The following is a 17,163-nucleotide window of genomic DNA, read 5'->3' as shown; positions in this document are numbered from 1 at the left end:
GAAATAAACTTTTATTCATCATACTGTTTAAGTTGTAGAAGAATCTAAACAACTGAATTTAAAAATTATACAATTGTAATCCAGATGTTTGACCATCGATTATGCTTGGAACAAGGATCCCTAACTTTTATTGTTATTTGTTACACTTTATAAATTTATGAAATTTGAGTCTCACAATTTAAATTTAACACAAATGCATAGTTAAGCAAAAAAAAAAAAAAATGATGTTTGAATTTCTTAGCTCGAAATATATGCAAAAAGTTATATCAGCTATCTTGATCTGATTTCTGAAACTACTAAAGCTTATATAGGCTTGTATAAATGTATGTGTGTCTCAGTACATATATCGGGCCTGGAATTGTTCAAAAATAGGACTGGGAAACAAAATGTTTAAAACCACTGGTTTAGAAGATAATTCTGAGAAATCTACCTTTTTTGCCTCATTTAAATCAGTTTTTCAATTTGCTGTTCGACACGTTAGTAAAAATTTTTATATTTTGAAAAATGACCATGTCCTATTTAAGAAAAATGTACAACTTGATGAACTAAGATTAAATAACATATGATGAAAATTTTGACGAAAAACATGTAATTATTGGATAAGTAAAAAGTTCATTCTGTTGCAGATATTAAAGAAATATTTCAATATTATACATATATTTCATGCAAACTATTTAACACTATAAAAGAGAGGCTCAGGGGGGCCACAGACTGGAATACTCGGAATTTTCAAGGCTTTTAATTTTAAAAAAATCTAATTTTAGCTTTAATAACGCAATTTTAGGCCATATTTTTAATGTTCGGGCAAAGGTGTAGGGATACCTTCCCGCGATATTTGTTGAAGCTGATGGTTTGAAAATAACGTTTAAGCTGTTTTTGGGTGATGTAAAGGTGAGAAAACGAAGGGGGGGGGGGTATCTTGAATTAAACTGGAGTTTTAAAATTGCAATTTCAGATTGGTCTTTAGTAACCTATAAAGGTAAGATTTTCCATGAATGATCCCCTCCAAAAACGATTCAGAGGTGAAGAATTAAGAACATTTTTAGGGGACTTAAGGGGATATCCAAACTTAATGTTTCAAAATTTAATTTTAAAAGTATAGTTTTAAGCTGAACTTGAAGTCGTTAGAGGAAGGAGACTCGAAAAATCTCGCCGTAAACTAAAAAAAAAAATCTGATATCTTAAAAACATTTCAGCTATATTTGATGATAAAAGGGGAGGGAGGAGGTGGGTGGTCTAATTCTAGAAAAATATTATCCAAGATAATTTAGTGTTAAAGGGGACACATATTATTTGTGTTCAACTTATAAAGTTTATAAATGTAAAAAATAGCTTTTATAAATTAAATTTTTATGGAGTTTTACAATAGAATCGACTTGCAAGTAAAAACGAGAACTGTCCAGCAATGTGATGTAAATTTTAAAATCTGTAAATGTGCCAAATAAGTTAATTTAAAAAATATTGAGTTAAATAACTGTTCAGTAGTATTACTGTAATCGATTTCTGCAGATGCGTTTCAAGATTTCCTTTTATTGAAAAGCAATGAACATACTTCTGCTCAAGCTCGATTTATGTAAGACTTTTTTCTTGACGTCGTTTGTATTTAAATTTCCAGACATTTGAAACTGAAATTAATTTTTTTCGTATTTTGAAAAGCTTTGAAACAATGAACCTACCACACTAAATTTAATTGAACGTTCGACTGAAACAAAATAAGTCAAAGTTGACAAACACTCAATTAATTAAACTTTGCCCAAAGACGATGAGGATTCCGCAATACTACTTTCAGCAATGTGATGCAAATTTTAAAAGGTGTATTTATGTTAATTATCTAAATTTCAAAAATATTTTGTTTTACGACAAGGTGTGTTTAGTAAACTGCAAAATAGGAGTTCAGAGGTTCTATGTGCATCAGTTTAAAATGTAAATTAAATACGTGTTCTAATTTTTAGCTGCATTAGGGAACTTATTTCTTCCTTGAGACAATTTAACTTTTAAAACAGCACTCTGTATTTCAAAGTATAATTAAGCGAGTTTGACCAGGAATTTCTGTGAACTCGTGTTTTTATTTAAAGAAAATAGCACTATTGAAAAAATTCAAGTACTACTGAAACTTTTTAAGTTGAAGTGGCCCATTCAACTCAAAGTAATTCGATCCAATCGAATAAGATTGTATCTAGCAATAGCACAGCCAAAAATTTGCATTGCCTCATTCAGTTCAAATTTCTCACTACGCTACTGGTAGATAACATTCCATCGAATTGAACACAAACGAGTTGAATGTGCCATTAAAAAAAAGCAAGTTACGTTTAATAACTTTTGATCAACCTAATAATCAGATTTTCACAAAGATTTTTTCCAGAAGTAATTAAAAAAAATCATACTGAAATAACAATTTAGAAACAGTACCTAGTGAAATATTTGTCGGTCAATTTTTCACCAATTGGGCGTCCATTCATAACATCATTTCAGAGGCACATTCAACCTAACATATTTGATGATTCGATTCGAACGAAATCAATTCTATCATCAAAAGTGAAGCCAGAAATTTCCTTTACTCCACCCAGAAGAAAATGTCTCGCTACGTGACTAGTAGATAGAATTCGATCGAATCGAACATAATCGAGAAAAATATGCTTCTTATCGTCATTGAAAACGACACCGATTTGGCTCAAAAAAAGGAAAAGTGTAAACGTTTCTTTTGAAACCTCTGTGCACACCAAAAACGGAGATGCACAACCAGACTCCACTCAGTCTACGTACAAAATTTTAACTTATTACGGCATACAGTTTTTCAGTTATGCGAGATACATTAAAACCAGGGGTGAATTCGAGCTTGGTCTTACTGGAACGCCGTTACTTTTCAAGAAAAATAATTCCACTTCCACACAAAACTGGCTAAAATCTTTATTCAATCATTCTTCATTAGCGTTTCTGGTACTGGAACATTTACGAATTCACCTCTGATACATACGTACTTACTGACGTCACGAGAAAACTCGTGATAATGAATTTAGTACTTATCAAAAATGGGCATTTTGATTGCCCCTACATTCATCAACACTTGCAGACGGGTCGAAAACACTAAACATACATCTTGGGAATGAGTTAAATGGAATTTCTTGGCCTAATTCAAATGAAATTGGTTTTTTTAATTTAATGCATTTACTCCTGTACTTTGCACAAGGAAGAAAAACTAAATACTAACTAATTGGTAATTCCATCATTGCAATGAAGTTTCACAGAAATAATTACTTATTAAAGAATTTCATTGCATTTTAATGGTATAAAAGAACACTACTTTCTTTAATGGTCATTGATCATAAACCGAGCAGTAGACTACTGAGAAGCTAAGTAGTAGGAACGTAAACAAATTAGATTTATAGACAGGCAATAAAAACTTTTTTGTTCTTGAGGAATTTTTTTTTTTAAATTAATTTATTAACTATTTGTTTTTGACACATTTTTGTTTACTTTTTACATTATTGATTGGCTTTGAAAACTTACTTTTGAAAATTTATATTTCAAATTTAGTTGTCATTTCTGTGGTAAATATGATTTTGTACTACAATTTCCTGCTATTTTTTTGCTCGTTTGTCATTTTGCTGTAAATTATTCAATTGGTTTTGAGATGCCATTAGATTTTAAATTTTAATAGCAATAATGCAGAATAATAATCATATTCAGTCAAAGCCTAAACTCATCACCAAGCCTGCAGTCTCAACAAAAATGAATTTAGTGAGTATTGTTTCTTTTTCTAAGCTTCTTTAATACTTGGGTAGCACACATTCCGGGAGGATATTAGTGATCGATAATTGTTCCGAAACATATCCTAAAAACTGTTCTAAAACGTGTGCCACAAAATGTTTAGCGCAAGTGCTCAAAAACCATTCTTTTACACTATCCATGAAATGTCTAAAAAGTGCACTAAAAAGGATAGACATGTTCCGAACAGTGTTTCTAGAAGTGTTTTCAAAACTGACCCGAAAAAGTGTTCTAAACAAGAAGTTCCGTCTAGAACTAGACGAGCCTACTTTCCCGTATACCCATACTACTTTCTAGTACCTGATCAATATTCTCAAAAATAGCTAAAATCGCAAATTTTTTCAAACATATTTTTTTTAATATTTTAGGCTGATTTCTAGGAATAAAATATTCCTTACTTTTCTTCAAAAAAACGAACAAATAAAATAGCAGCACCTTTTAAACAAAGCAGCTAATACACTTCTTTCCATTAAAAATTTTTTTTAACAGCTTTCAAAACGAAAAAATAATAATAATAAGTTCATTAAAATAAATACATCATATAAAAAAAATCGTTTCTTTTTCCCCTGTTGCCAAAAATATTTTTTTAAACGAATTAATGCACTTACCAAAATAAAAAAAAAAACAATACAATGTCAACTTAAAGAAATAATTTTCATTGTCAAAAAAAAAAAAAAAAAAAAAAAAAAATCGTCTGCGCATATTTTTCGAGTTTATTCACCGAAAACTAAATACCTAAATTAAAACTTTAGCGTGAAAATAGAAACAAATCATATCAACAATAATTATTTCACAGTTAAAACCACAGCAGCGGAGTCGGAGTCGGAGTCAATCTCATTTTGGGATAAAAGAGTGGGAGTCGAATATCCAAGAATCGGAGTCAGTCATTTGTCCTCTGTGTATAAATTTTTGCCAAAGCTACGAAGTCAGAGTCGAAGTCGGGGAGTCGGAGTCCGATTAATTGTCGGGAACAGGAGTCAGAGTCGGTGTCAGGTGCCCCTAAATTCTCGGAGTCGGAGTCGGGAGTAGGTCGTCAAGAGCTATTTCCAACAAAGTTTGTTTGAAGTAAATCCGACTTTAAGTTCGGAATCTACACTGCTCAAAACAATTAGGGGAGCACATGGTTTTAACAGAATTGCGCAAAGATGTCTACCAATAAGTAACATAAAATGAATCCTCCATAAATTACAGCCTGCCAATAAACGGAAGAAGAAAACTTTATATGCAAATCAAAGTTCATGACGTCACAAACCAGAAAAAGAAGATAAGGCCCGAAATCGGGATGTTGCAGACACGTCTGTTTTATTGCCGTAACTGTGAGATTTGATTGCGCAGTCTTTCTGTTTTTGAGACAAGCTTAAGAGAATGTCTGAACAACGTGATTTACCTGAATCCATGGCATGGCGTGTCATAGGCCGACTGGAATCAGGCCAAACACAACGGAGTGTCGCGGACGCTGTTGGAGTCGCCAGAAGTGTTGTTGCAAGACTGTGGAATCGATTCCAAGAAACAGGAAATGTCAGACGTCGACCAGGGCAAGGTCGGCCACGCGCCACTACAGCAACTGATGACCGGTATATACGGTTAACAGCCCGTCGAAACAGAACAGAGAATGCTACTCAGCTGCAAAGACAGTTGTTCTTGGCAACAGGACGAAGGGTGTCCAGCCAAACAGTACGTAATAGGCTTCATGGGGGAGGGCTCTATGCACGTAGGCCAATGGTCTGCATTCCGTTGACCCCACGCCACCGTGCGGCCCGAAGAAGATGGGCTGCTGAACATCGATATTGGCAGCAACATGATTGGAGCCAAGTGCTGTTTACAGACGAGTCCCGATTCAGTCTGGAGTGTGACACTCGACGCGTTCTGGTATGGCGGGAGAGGGGCACCCGAAATAACCCCGCATTCGCTCGTGAAAGGTCACAATACAGACGAGCTGGTTGGATGGTATGGGGTGGAATCAGCATAGGCGGACGTACGGACCTGCATATCATTCGGAATGGCACTTTGACGGGCCGCAGGTATGCAGACGAGATACTGCGATCTCATGTCATCCCTTACGCTGGAGCCATTGGCGATTCCTTTATTTTCCAGGATGATAATGCCAGACCACATAGAGCTCGTCTGGTGGAGAACATGCTTGAAGCTGAAACAATACAACGTATGGAATGGCCAGCGTGCTCTCCTGGCCTGAATCCAATTGAGCATGTTTGGGACATGCTCGGACGACGCATTGCTGTGCGGCCAAGGCCGCCTGTGACTGTCCCAGACTTGGAGATTGCACTTCTTGAGGAATGGAACAATATTCCCCAAAGTCTGATCGATAACCTCATCGCATCCATGGCAAACAGGTGTGCAGCAGTCTTAGCTGTTCGAGGAGACCACACGGCCTATTAAAACTCATGCATCATGTCAATTCAGAGCCTTTTTTTTATCGTTTACATGCAACCAAATTGTTGCCCTAAATCATCTTTTCATGTTTTTCCCATATTTTCAAATAATTAAAGCTTAATTTCACATTGTTTTATTTTTTTTCTCTGTATTACACATGGATACGCGTGTACTACCCATTTTATGCCAATACGCGGCTGTATCGCACGGTTTTCTTGATTTTTTTGCTTGCTCCCCTAATTGTTTTGAGCAGTGTATATTGACTTTCAGTTTCCCCTTAGGCGCTAATGTTAAGAGATTTGAACTGTTCAAATTTGAACGAAAACTTGTTCAAATCAAAAAAGATATTTTCGATACATGTTTTTTATCAAAAGTTTTTCCCTACAAAGTTTGTTTGAAGCCACTTCGCTTCTAAGTTCAAGATTTATTTTTGATTTGAATTTCCCCGTAGGCGCTAATGTTAAGTTTTTTTGAACTGTTCAAAATTGAACGAAAAATTGTTCAAATCAAAAAATGAATTATGGGAATGAGATGTCCTTGCCGAGATCTTTCAAACAAAAAAAAATTTGTTCGAATCGGACTATTCATTCAAAAGTTATTAGGGGGGGACAGACAGACAGACCGACAGACAGACAGACCGACAGACATTTTTCCCCATCTCAATACCCTACTTTCCAATTTTTAATTTTTCAATATTTATCTAACTATTTTATTTATTTTTGACTTTTTTTTGTTTTTCGGGATATTTTTAAGATGTATTAAGCCTTCTTTCATGCTTTTTTCTTCTTTCTCTGATTTTTACTGGGAAAGTAGGCTAAAAAGGGGACAAGTGTACGTGTTCAAAAAGTATTATGACATGTGTTCACAAAACGGTTCTAATAACTATTACAAAAATAGTGTTCTCAAAAAGGGGACAAGTGTACGTGTGCAAATAGTGTTCAAAAAGTGTTTGATTATTTGCAGTGTGCTTACCACCATCTCCTAAACGAGCTTTTATAATCGAGATACAGAGACTGTAAAGGGGACGACTTTAATCAGACTTGAAGTATATCTGCACGCGTTCCTCTAGAGTACCACACGAAGATAATGGTGTAAGTCACCGTCAAATACGACGGTGACATGTCTAATAATTTTGTCTGAAAATTTGTGACCTTTTAGAGTTCTATCTGCGTATTCTATAGTCGAACAGTGGCCCATCGAACATTCGTCCTACATGATGAGATCCCCCTCATGAAGAAATTCTCCCAGTTGCCCGTTTTTTTCTTGTAGAACATACAGATCTTATTGAAGGAGATTTTTTAAGTAATTAAATGTGGAATGGTAAGTTTTCCCACCAAAATAAAGTCCTGGCAGATCCATGAAAAACCATTGCAAAAGCTTAAAAATTGATCGAGCTTTAGATAGGGTTGAATTAATTCGTTTCCCATTTCTACCTGGAACCAATAAACATTATAATTTGTGTTTCTGATTTCTTTTTTTCCTTTTTCTTTCTTTTTTTTTGAGCAATCACGATTGCTTATTGTTCTCATTTGACCGTTTTTGGTGTCCGTGCCTTTTTCAACTTGGACCAGGGACACCAGCACCACCGCCCACCGTTCCCTGCTGACGGCGCGGCGCGGCTGCTCCGGTTTTGAGCTATCCGATCTCCTGGTAGGAGGCGTCCATGTCCTACACACACGCACATTCACACACATACACACACACCACTTCACACACATACACTCACACACGCCTACGTGCATACACACAGGTCTACGCGCACACACAACTATGCACACGTAGGAGGAGAGGCAGGCTCGGGGGGACAGGAGCCGTTTCTAGAAACAATAACTCCAATGAGTAGGGTCCTGTCTCAGTTCGTGATTGCGAAAAACATAATTTGGATTCAAAATTTCAGAATTCAAATTAATTTATTAATTTTTTTATTTGTTTACTTTTTTTTTCGAACTGTTTTCGTTGATTCCACTTCCGCCTATTGAGTTTCTGCTTCATTGACAAATTTTGCTCTTTATTTAAATTAGGCTATGGTTTATATCGTTTAACATTAAACGACAAACATAATATTTCTGCTGACGCTCTCCTTGCAATCTTTTGTCTCAGAGATATTTTCAAATGTTTGCCATAAATCAATAGAATCTAAAAAATGACATAAAAGTTTAAATAGTTATAAACAATTATCTGTGTTTAGGAGAAGAGTCAGAAAGTTACATGTATCAGATAAGGTTAGTTTCCAACGTTTGTCGTCCTCTATAAATCCGAGTGCTATACATGCTGCTTGATAAGTTGGCAGGACCTTTAAATGTCAAAAGTTTTTGGAAATATGTTAGACCAGGAAAATGTTTTAAATAAATTCTTAACTGACAAAATTCCAATTGGCTAATATGAAGTATAGTGTATATTCTACTGAGAGGTCAACCTTTTTCAATCCCGGGATGCCTTGCAACCTTCTATATTATTTTTTTTCGGTCTCCACTTCACGTACCTTTATTTTTTTTTCTTGTCAATTGCTTTCTAAGAGGATGTTTCTGACCTGTACTGTTTAACTATGTCGTTTTAAATGCTTAAATGCGGTCAGCATGAAGAATTTTTCTCCAAACAATTTTTATAGTCTATGTTTTCCTCTTCTTGTTCAATTTCTTTCCTTTTGAATGTTCTTTGTTTGTTATTCTTTGAACTCATAACTTTGAATGTACGGTAGTAATGTGGAATAACTCTTTGAATTGATAATTTTCTAAACTAAATGTACTAAAGTGAATTCGTTAGCAGATGTTTCTCATTTCAATTTTAGGGTGAATAAAAACCTTAAAGAATAGCCCGAAATGCATGCAAAATTACAACTTTTAGAAGCAGATTATTATCGTCTATCTGTACTACTTGAATTCAAAAACTAATTTCTCCGCAGTGAATCTCAATTATTATTTGTTTCAATAAATTTATAAGTATAAACATTCTTTGACCAAGGCTTCACTTGATACGCGTCTTAGCAGGCTCAGTCATTATTCAAAAGATCAAAGGCGCCGACTTGCCCGTAAGAGAGTGCTGTAGTACAACCGAGGAAAACTATGTTTACATTAGTTAACGTATTATTTCGGCTGTAAAAAAGTGACGCTTTTTCAATTTTTAACGTAAAATTTAATTGATAAGGTTGACCGATGTGTAGTACAGGGTGAACTGATGCAGAACCGCGTACCAGATCTGTTTTTCAGGGAAAATAAATTCCCTTTTCAGGTTCAGCTGGTCCCAATTCAGGATTTAACTATTTCTCATTGGCGTTCACTTTTGGCAAAATGTACGAATTCATCCCTGAAGCACATTATGCCTTATTAAATAAAAGTGAACAAATACTATTTGCATTTTTAGGGATTACGCAGGGCCTGATTAACGCACACTCCAACTAGTTTTATTTGGAGAATTATTTTATTTTGTTTTGATTAAAAATCTACGAAAAAGATAAAATAACATATTGTTTCGACAAATAAATAAATTAGATCATCGAAAAGCATTCAAAGTTTTATTACATATAGTTTTATTACATATATATATTTATTAAAAGTTATGAATCAACCCACGAAACGGTATTAAAAGTTTCAGTAAAATGTAAAAAAATCAGCTAACCAAACTATGTTTGACAACAATAAAAGCTTTATTTTATTGAAACCAAAAAACCAAACACGGGAAATGACACAAAAATGAACTAGTATGTTGTGGCCATCACGAAACTTTCTTCTATATTTTTCTTTTTTTTTTTCTGATCCCTCCCCATGCTTGACGAGGAAGCAATATTCCCAATGAAAACAAAATTACACATGCAAAAACTTGACGACCATCCCAATGTCTGAATTATTTCAAAAGCAAAGCAAAGAGCGAAAATTGAAAGTTATTTTAAAAGCCTTGCTTGAATTAATTACAAATATTTTATTTGTTAACAAACATAAGATGGCAACAGTTAAAAATTTTAAATCATTGAGATAATATTTCCGATCATTTCCATACAATTAAAATCACGAGAAATACGCAGACGACAATCTATTACGATTTATCTTTCTTATTGTTGCATTAATAAAGCTATTTTTATACAAAAAAAAATCAACACCTCTTGGAGCGATTGGCGTCAAAATTGAACCAAAGCCTGTTTACATATGGATTCACATATATTCCAAATTTCAACCAGAACGTAGCATTACTTCTTGAGATAGGGCACTCACAATGGAAAAAAAGAACGGGCGATTGCGCTACCCCCTTTTTAGCTGTTAACACCAAAATAAAATCAGCTCTTATACCCACTAAGGGCTACTTGTCAAAAAAATTTTGTTTGATTCCGTTCGTTATTTCTTGAGATACAGCAGTCACAATTCACGACAAAAAACGTTCTATAACTCAACCCTCGTTTGAGCTATTGACACCAAAATTGAATCAGCACCTGCTCCAGTTAGAGGCAACATATGGACCAAATTTTGTTTGATTCCGCCAGTTACTTCCTGAGGAATAGCAATCACGCATAACTCAAAAAACGTCCCATTGCTCCACCCCCCTTGGAGGAATTCGCGCCAAAAACCAATGGGCACAAGTTCACATAGGGTCACATATGTGTACCAAATTTCGTTCAATTTCATGCGATAGTTTTTGCTGTAGAGCGGCCACAAAAAACTGGTCACACACAGACGTGACACACACACACACATACATACACACACACATACATACACACACACATACATACATACACACACAGACAGACATTTTCCAAAAATAGTCGAAATGGACTCAGCACACGTCAAAACGTTCGAATCCGTCAAAATTCGAAATTCGAAAATTTGCACGAATCCAATACTTTCTTCTATATATTAGATATAGAAGAAAGTAAACTAGTATGTTGTGGCCATCACGAAACTTTCTTCTATATTTTTCTTTTTTTTTTTTTTTCTGATCCCTCCCCATGCTTGACGAGGAAGCAATATTCCCAACAAAAACAAAATTACACATGCAAAAACTTGACCCAATGTCTGAATTATTGCAAAAGCAAAGCAAAGAGCGAAAATTGAAAGTTATTTTAAAAGCCTTGCTTGAATTAATTACAAATATTTTATTTGTTAACAAACATAAGATGGCAACAGTTAAAAATTTTAAATCATTGAGATAATATTTCCTATCATTTCCATACAATTAAAATCACGAGAAATACGCAGACGACAATCTATTACGATTTATCTTTCTTATTGTTGCATTAATAAAAATATTTTTATTCGCAAAAAAAAAAAAAAAATCAACACCTCTTGGAGCGATCGGCGTCAAAATAGAACCAAAGCCTGTTTACATATGGATTCACATATATTCCAAATTTCAACCAGAACGTAGCATTACTTCTTGAGATAGAGCACTCAAAATGGAAAAAAAGAACGGGTGATTGCGCTACCCCCTTTTTAGCTGTTGACACAAAAATAAAATCAGTTCTTTACCCACTAAGGGCTACTTGCCGATAAATTTTTCTTTCATTCCGTTCATTATTTCTTGAGATACAGCAGTCACAATTGACGACAAAAAACGTTCTATAGCTCAACCCCCGTTTGAGTTATTGACACCAAAATTGAATCAGCACCTGTTCCTGTTAATACCAACATATGGACCAAATTTTGTTTGATTCCGCCAGTAACTTCCTGAGGAATAGCAAGCACGCGTAACTCGAAAAACGTCCCATTGCTCCACCCCCTTTGGAGGAATTCGCGCCAAAAACTAATGGGCACAAGTTCACATAGGGGCACATATGTGTACTAAATTTCGTTCGATTTCATGCGGTAGTTTTTGTTGTAGAGCGGCCACAAAAAACTGGTCACACACAGACGTGACACACATACATACACACACACACATACATACACACACACACACAGACAGACAGACATTTTCCAAAAATGGTCGAAATGGACTCAGCACACCTCAAAACGTTCGAATCCGTCAAAATTCGAAATTCGAAAATTTGCACGAATCCAATACTTTCTTCTATATATTAGATATAGAAGAAAGTAAAAATGAAAAATAATCGCCAAGATTTGAAATGCATCGTGACGCACATACATGTAATCTTTTGGCGCACAAAACTTGACAACAATTTGGCAGCATTATTTTTCTAGCCATTTAATATGCACATTAAAATCATGGGGGAATTATCTCGGCGCCTAACATGCGAAATTGGCGAAAACTTTTTCTATTGTTAAAATTGCTGCCGTCAACGTTTGTTCTTCTAATATTTTGATGGAACTTTTATTGCTTTTTAATTAATTGATACATTTATTTGGCGAATTGTTTTACACTTTAATTGATCTTTGGCTGGATTACACATTGCAGTAACGTGGGTGCTTCCTAATGCTGTTTAATTTCGATTTGACGGATTACTTAGCTCTTCAATAGCTTAATTTAATTTTCCAACAAGTTTTTATTTTTCATTTTAATGTCACATTTTATGTTACTGAATGGCTTTTTTTTTTTAGCAAATAATTAAAAATTCTTTTCATGTTTTTTTAGTGGCCTAATTTATTTTTATGGTGAAATTTTCCCCCATTAAATTTTCTCATAATGTGTAAGCGATTGAATACCGTTTACATTTTTAACAGGTTTGTTTTTATGTCTTTTATTTGTTATTATTGTTTTTGTTTATTTATTTTTTAAACAAAGAAAAGTTTTGTTCAAAAAAAAAAAAAAAGGGAAGGAATTTTTATTATAATATTTTTAAATGCTGGAAAGTAAGTTTATAAAAATCTTTATATGAAAAGCTGCCATCTTTTCATTTTTTGAAATTTTTATTGGCATGTTTTTCCTGGTGAATTCGTTATTGTTTCAATGTGCTTTTAAATGATTTAAATTGTTGTCCTTTAACATATAACGTACTTTTTAATGATATAAATTGTAATGCATATTGATCGATACTAACGATCAGTTTCATGACTAAAATTTCATTTGATATCTTTTCTACTTATTTTTCTTTCAAATAATTGTATCTAATCATATTTTGAGCTTTTTATTAGTTCATATTGTGAAAAAAATAAAGACATTAAACTGAGTTATTCACCATTTTCGGAATATGTCTTTTAAAAAATAACTAGTTTTGAGTTCAACTTCAAAATAAGAAAAAAAAAATGCTAAAAGCTTTTAAAAGTATTTATAAAGTGCGACTTTATAAAAATCGGCTTCAGGCCGATTATGGCCCGTCCGGACTGAGTAAGCTCCTAAAGGGAGCGAATACGTTCATGGACTTCGTTGGTTTGCGAGAATTGCAGGCGAGTAAAGCTCTTGATACTGACTTGCAGTTCTGCCTTAGCTTGGCCAGGTTTGCAATACTGCTTTTGGAACTTCCGTGATAAATCAGGAAGGTACCAAGCTATTATATTATACTTACCTAAGCTTACTCTTAAGTTCTTCCAGAAACACGACTGGCTTTAAACGGGAATATCTCTGAATTTTTCAGGAGGTTTTCAAGATAATTTCAGGAGGGTTACTGAATTTTAGCGGAAAACGTTCTTAGTTTTTTCAAGATATGTTACCTGCGGAAAATGGGCACATCAGCTGCCCATTATTTTCCATGAACGTTTCTGAATCACTTTTACAGTGTTGTTCTGAGGCTTTTCCTGTAATCGGAGAGTTAAAAAAAATTTCCTTTTTGATTGTTTTTGCGCAATCTGTCGGGATATTTTAGACCTTTTTTTGCTCAAGTCTGATAGTTGAACACGCGTCACTAGACAAAGTTTTTATTTTCAAGGAAGTCCGTGCAAAGCTGAACAATGCAGATAGTTAGAAATAAAAAAGATTAATAAAAAAATAATTCATACCATACCATTGGGAGTACTCCTAAGCCGCTTCTGGATATTCTTCCTTGTAAAAGAAAACTCTAAACAACCTCTTTCATATCTTACATAAAATAGTTCTTCGCGGTTAACTCATAAAAAGTAAATCTGCGGAATTTATGGCATTGCACTATGTTGTGACTAAATTATGGACAAAAAAGGAAAAAGAAAAACCTGGAGACACCATTTTTTTTCTCGGAATGAAAATTAAACTCACCTTACAGAATCTTGTTTGATCCCTCAAGCGCTGCTCACCAAAAGCGGCAAAGCTTATCGCAACGTTTGGTTCCTGCAAAGATTTTACTAAACACATCTCTATAAAAATAAGATCTTCTTTTCGCACAAGGTGCCACAGATGGCTTTAAAAAAAATGAAAAGAAAAAACGGTAACTGCGCATCTATGCGATTCAACAAATTTTCATGATGTGTCAAAAATAAATAAAGATCTAAATAAAACAATTCAGGATTTGCCGTGCTCATCAGCATTGTTATTTAAATGAAAAAGAACACTGTCCCAAGAACAATATCTGGTCCATTATGAAAACATTTTGTAATAACTCAAAAATGTACCTGCAGAGGAGAGGGAAACATTTTCACGTTCCAGGCGTTATGGCTCCGCCCCCTAAAACGTCATAACCGTGAATTTTTCTAATCAGTATTCTGTTTTTCTTCTGAACGAAAGACAAACGGGCGAGTAAATTTTTAAGGTGGTAGTGGCAACTCGTGGGTCATTTAAATTCATATTCACAAGAACAATGTCGAAAATGAAACATGCAAATACGATTTTTTTAAAACATTTTTTAGCCTACTTTCCCAGTAAAAGTCAGAAAAAGAAGAAAAAAGCATGAAAGAAGGCTTAATGCATCTTAAAAATGTCGCGGAAAAAAAAATCAAAAATAAATTAAATAATTAAATAAATATCAAAAAATTAAAAATTGGAAAGTAGGGTATTGAGATGGGGAAAAATGTCTGTCGGTCTGTCTGTCCCCCCCCGATAACTTTTGAATGAATAGTCCGATTCGAACAAACTTTTTTTTGTTCGAAAGATCTCGGCGAGGACACCTTATTCCTATATTTCACTTTTTGATTTGAACTATTTTTTGTTCAATTTTGAACAGTTCAAAAAAACTTAACATTAGCTCCTACGGGGAAACTGAAAGTCAATGTATAGATTCCGTAGTTGAAGGCGGATTTATTTCAAACAAATTTTGTTGGAAATAGTTCTTGACGCCAAACTCCAGACTCCGACTCCAAGAATTTAGAGGCACCTGACTCCGACTCCGACTCCTGTGCCCGACAATTAATCGGACTCCGACTCCCCGACTTCGTGGCTTTGGCAAAAATTTATACACGGAGGACAAATGACTGACTCCGATTCTTGGATATTCGTCTCCGACTCCTTTATCCCGAAATGAGATTGACTCCGACTCCGACTCCGCAGCTATGATTTTCACTGTGAAATAATTATTGTTGATATGATTTGTTTTTATTTTCACACTAAAGTTTTAATTTAGGTATTCAGTTTTCGGCGAATAAACTCGAAGTACTTTATGTTTCTACATAACGATATGCGCAGACGATTTTTTTTTTCTGACAATGAAAAGTATTCGGAACTCCAGCGCTCGAATACGCTACCTTGCGGTGATTTACAAAACTGCCGAATGAACTAAAACATTGCCACGTTTTAGTTCCATGTGTGTCTGTTGACGTAAACACAGGCAGTTTGTTCTGAGTATTTATTAACGCAATCGATGTGTCTTAGTTTGCTTTCAGCTACAGAAATTAATTCGTCCCCTAAGAGTATTCTCGAGCTTCTCAAAATAATGTTAGTTTTCCTTATTTCTTTCAAAAAAGTATTAAATGGTGGACGCGTAAACAAGAAAACTCTGGATTAACAAAATTGGATAACGTTATACCAGGTAAAATTTTTTATTGTATGAATTTGTAAGAATATGAGCTTTTTTTAATCTTAAATTAATTTAACTAATCATATTTTACAGCAGCATTTAGTTGGAATGGACAGTATGCAAAATATTTTCTTGGATTTATTATCGTAGAACAAAATGAAAAATGTTTAACCTAGAAAGAATTTACTTTATTCCTTTTATTCTCAGCTGAAAGGTTTCGCCAAATTTGTTTAGGGTTATAATTTTTTTATTGTGCGAGCAAAGTAGCCTTGGCGAGATTTCGCGTTTTTAGTTAAACCATTTTTAATTTTTATCATGAGTGGAATAAAATGGTAGTAAGATTACAGAATTCGATAAGTGAAAAGAAATAATGGTCAATCAACTGAAAAGAAAACTACCACCATATATCCGTGAGAATTTTGTTGATGATTTGCATAACATGACACAATTAAATCGTAACTCAGAAATTAGAAAAATCGAAACAGAAAATTTTTAAATGAACCGATTAGGGAATTCGAGAGAAATAACTCAGCTACAAATGGAAAAAAAATAAGTGCTAGCCAAGCAAGGCAAAGAAGTATCATCTTCTTTCGATAATAATTTGTAATGTCATATTGAATTTTCTAGCATTAATTGTTGTTCTTGTCAGGCCACAATTATTATTTAGTTTTATCAAGAATTGATAAATATCGAATTCAACATCATGGAAATAGCTGCTTAGAACTACGAACTACGTAGTTTGCATTAATCTTTGACGTTTAGTAATGCTTCTTGAATTCTCATTTCTTTCTACGTGGGCCAGAATATCCACAAGACTTTGAAAATTAATTTAAAAAGAATAAAGCGAAAAAAATCATACGTACGAACAAAAATCACAACACTTTTAGCATTTTCTTCGTTACCATGTGCGTTTGTTTTAGTTTTCAATTCCGCCATTAGACAGTGACTTCAGTGCCCCCTATAGTTCGTTGGAGTTGCGAATTTCTTTAAGTTGACATTTTATTGTTTTTATTTATTTTGGTAAGTGCATTAATTCATTTAAAAATTATTTTTGGCAACAGGGGAAAAAGAAACGATTTTTTTTGATATGATGTATTTATTTTAATAAGCTTATTAATTTTAATTATTATTTTTTCGTTTTGAAAGCTCTTAAAGAATTTTTTTTATAAAGGGAGAAAAGTATATTAGCTGCTTTGTTTAAAAGGTTCTGCTTTTTTTTTTTACTTATCTAATTTTTTTAGATGTGTAAGGAATACTTTATTCCT

At 34.0% G+C, this 17,163-nt stretch overlaps 1 protein-coding gene across 1 annotated transcript in view; it reads right to left on the bottom strand.

Moving 5' to 3' along the window:
* Window positions 1-14,343, bottom strand: part of LOC129227711 (uncharacterized) — a 29,905-nt gene extending 15,562 nt beyond the window's left edge. The window contains exon 1 of the mRNA XM_054862312.1: window positions 14,209-14,343. The gene's annotated coding sequence lies outside the window, so the exon portion shown is untranslated. The remainder of the gene's footprint in view (window positions 1-14,208) is intronic.
* Window positions 14,344-17,163: the final 2,820 nt, after the last annotated feature.

The sequence above is a fragment of the Uloborus diversus genome, chromosome 8, assembly GCF_026930045.1.
Source record: "Uloborus diversus isolate 005 chromosome 8, Udiv.v.3.1, whole genome shotgun sequence".
Lineage (NCBI taxonomy): Eukaryota > Metazoa > Arthropoda > Arachnida > Araneae > Uloboridae > Uloborus > Uloborus diversus.
This window is presented reverse-complemented; position numbering and strand designations above follow the sequence as displayed.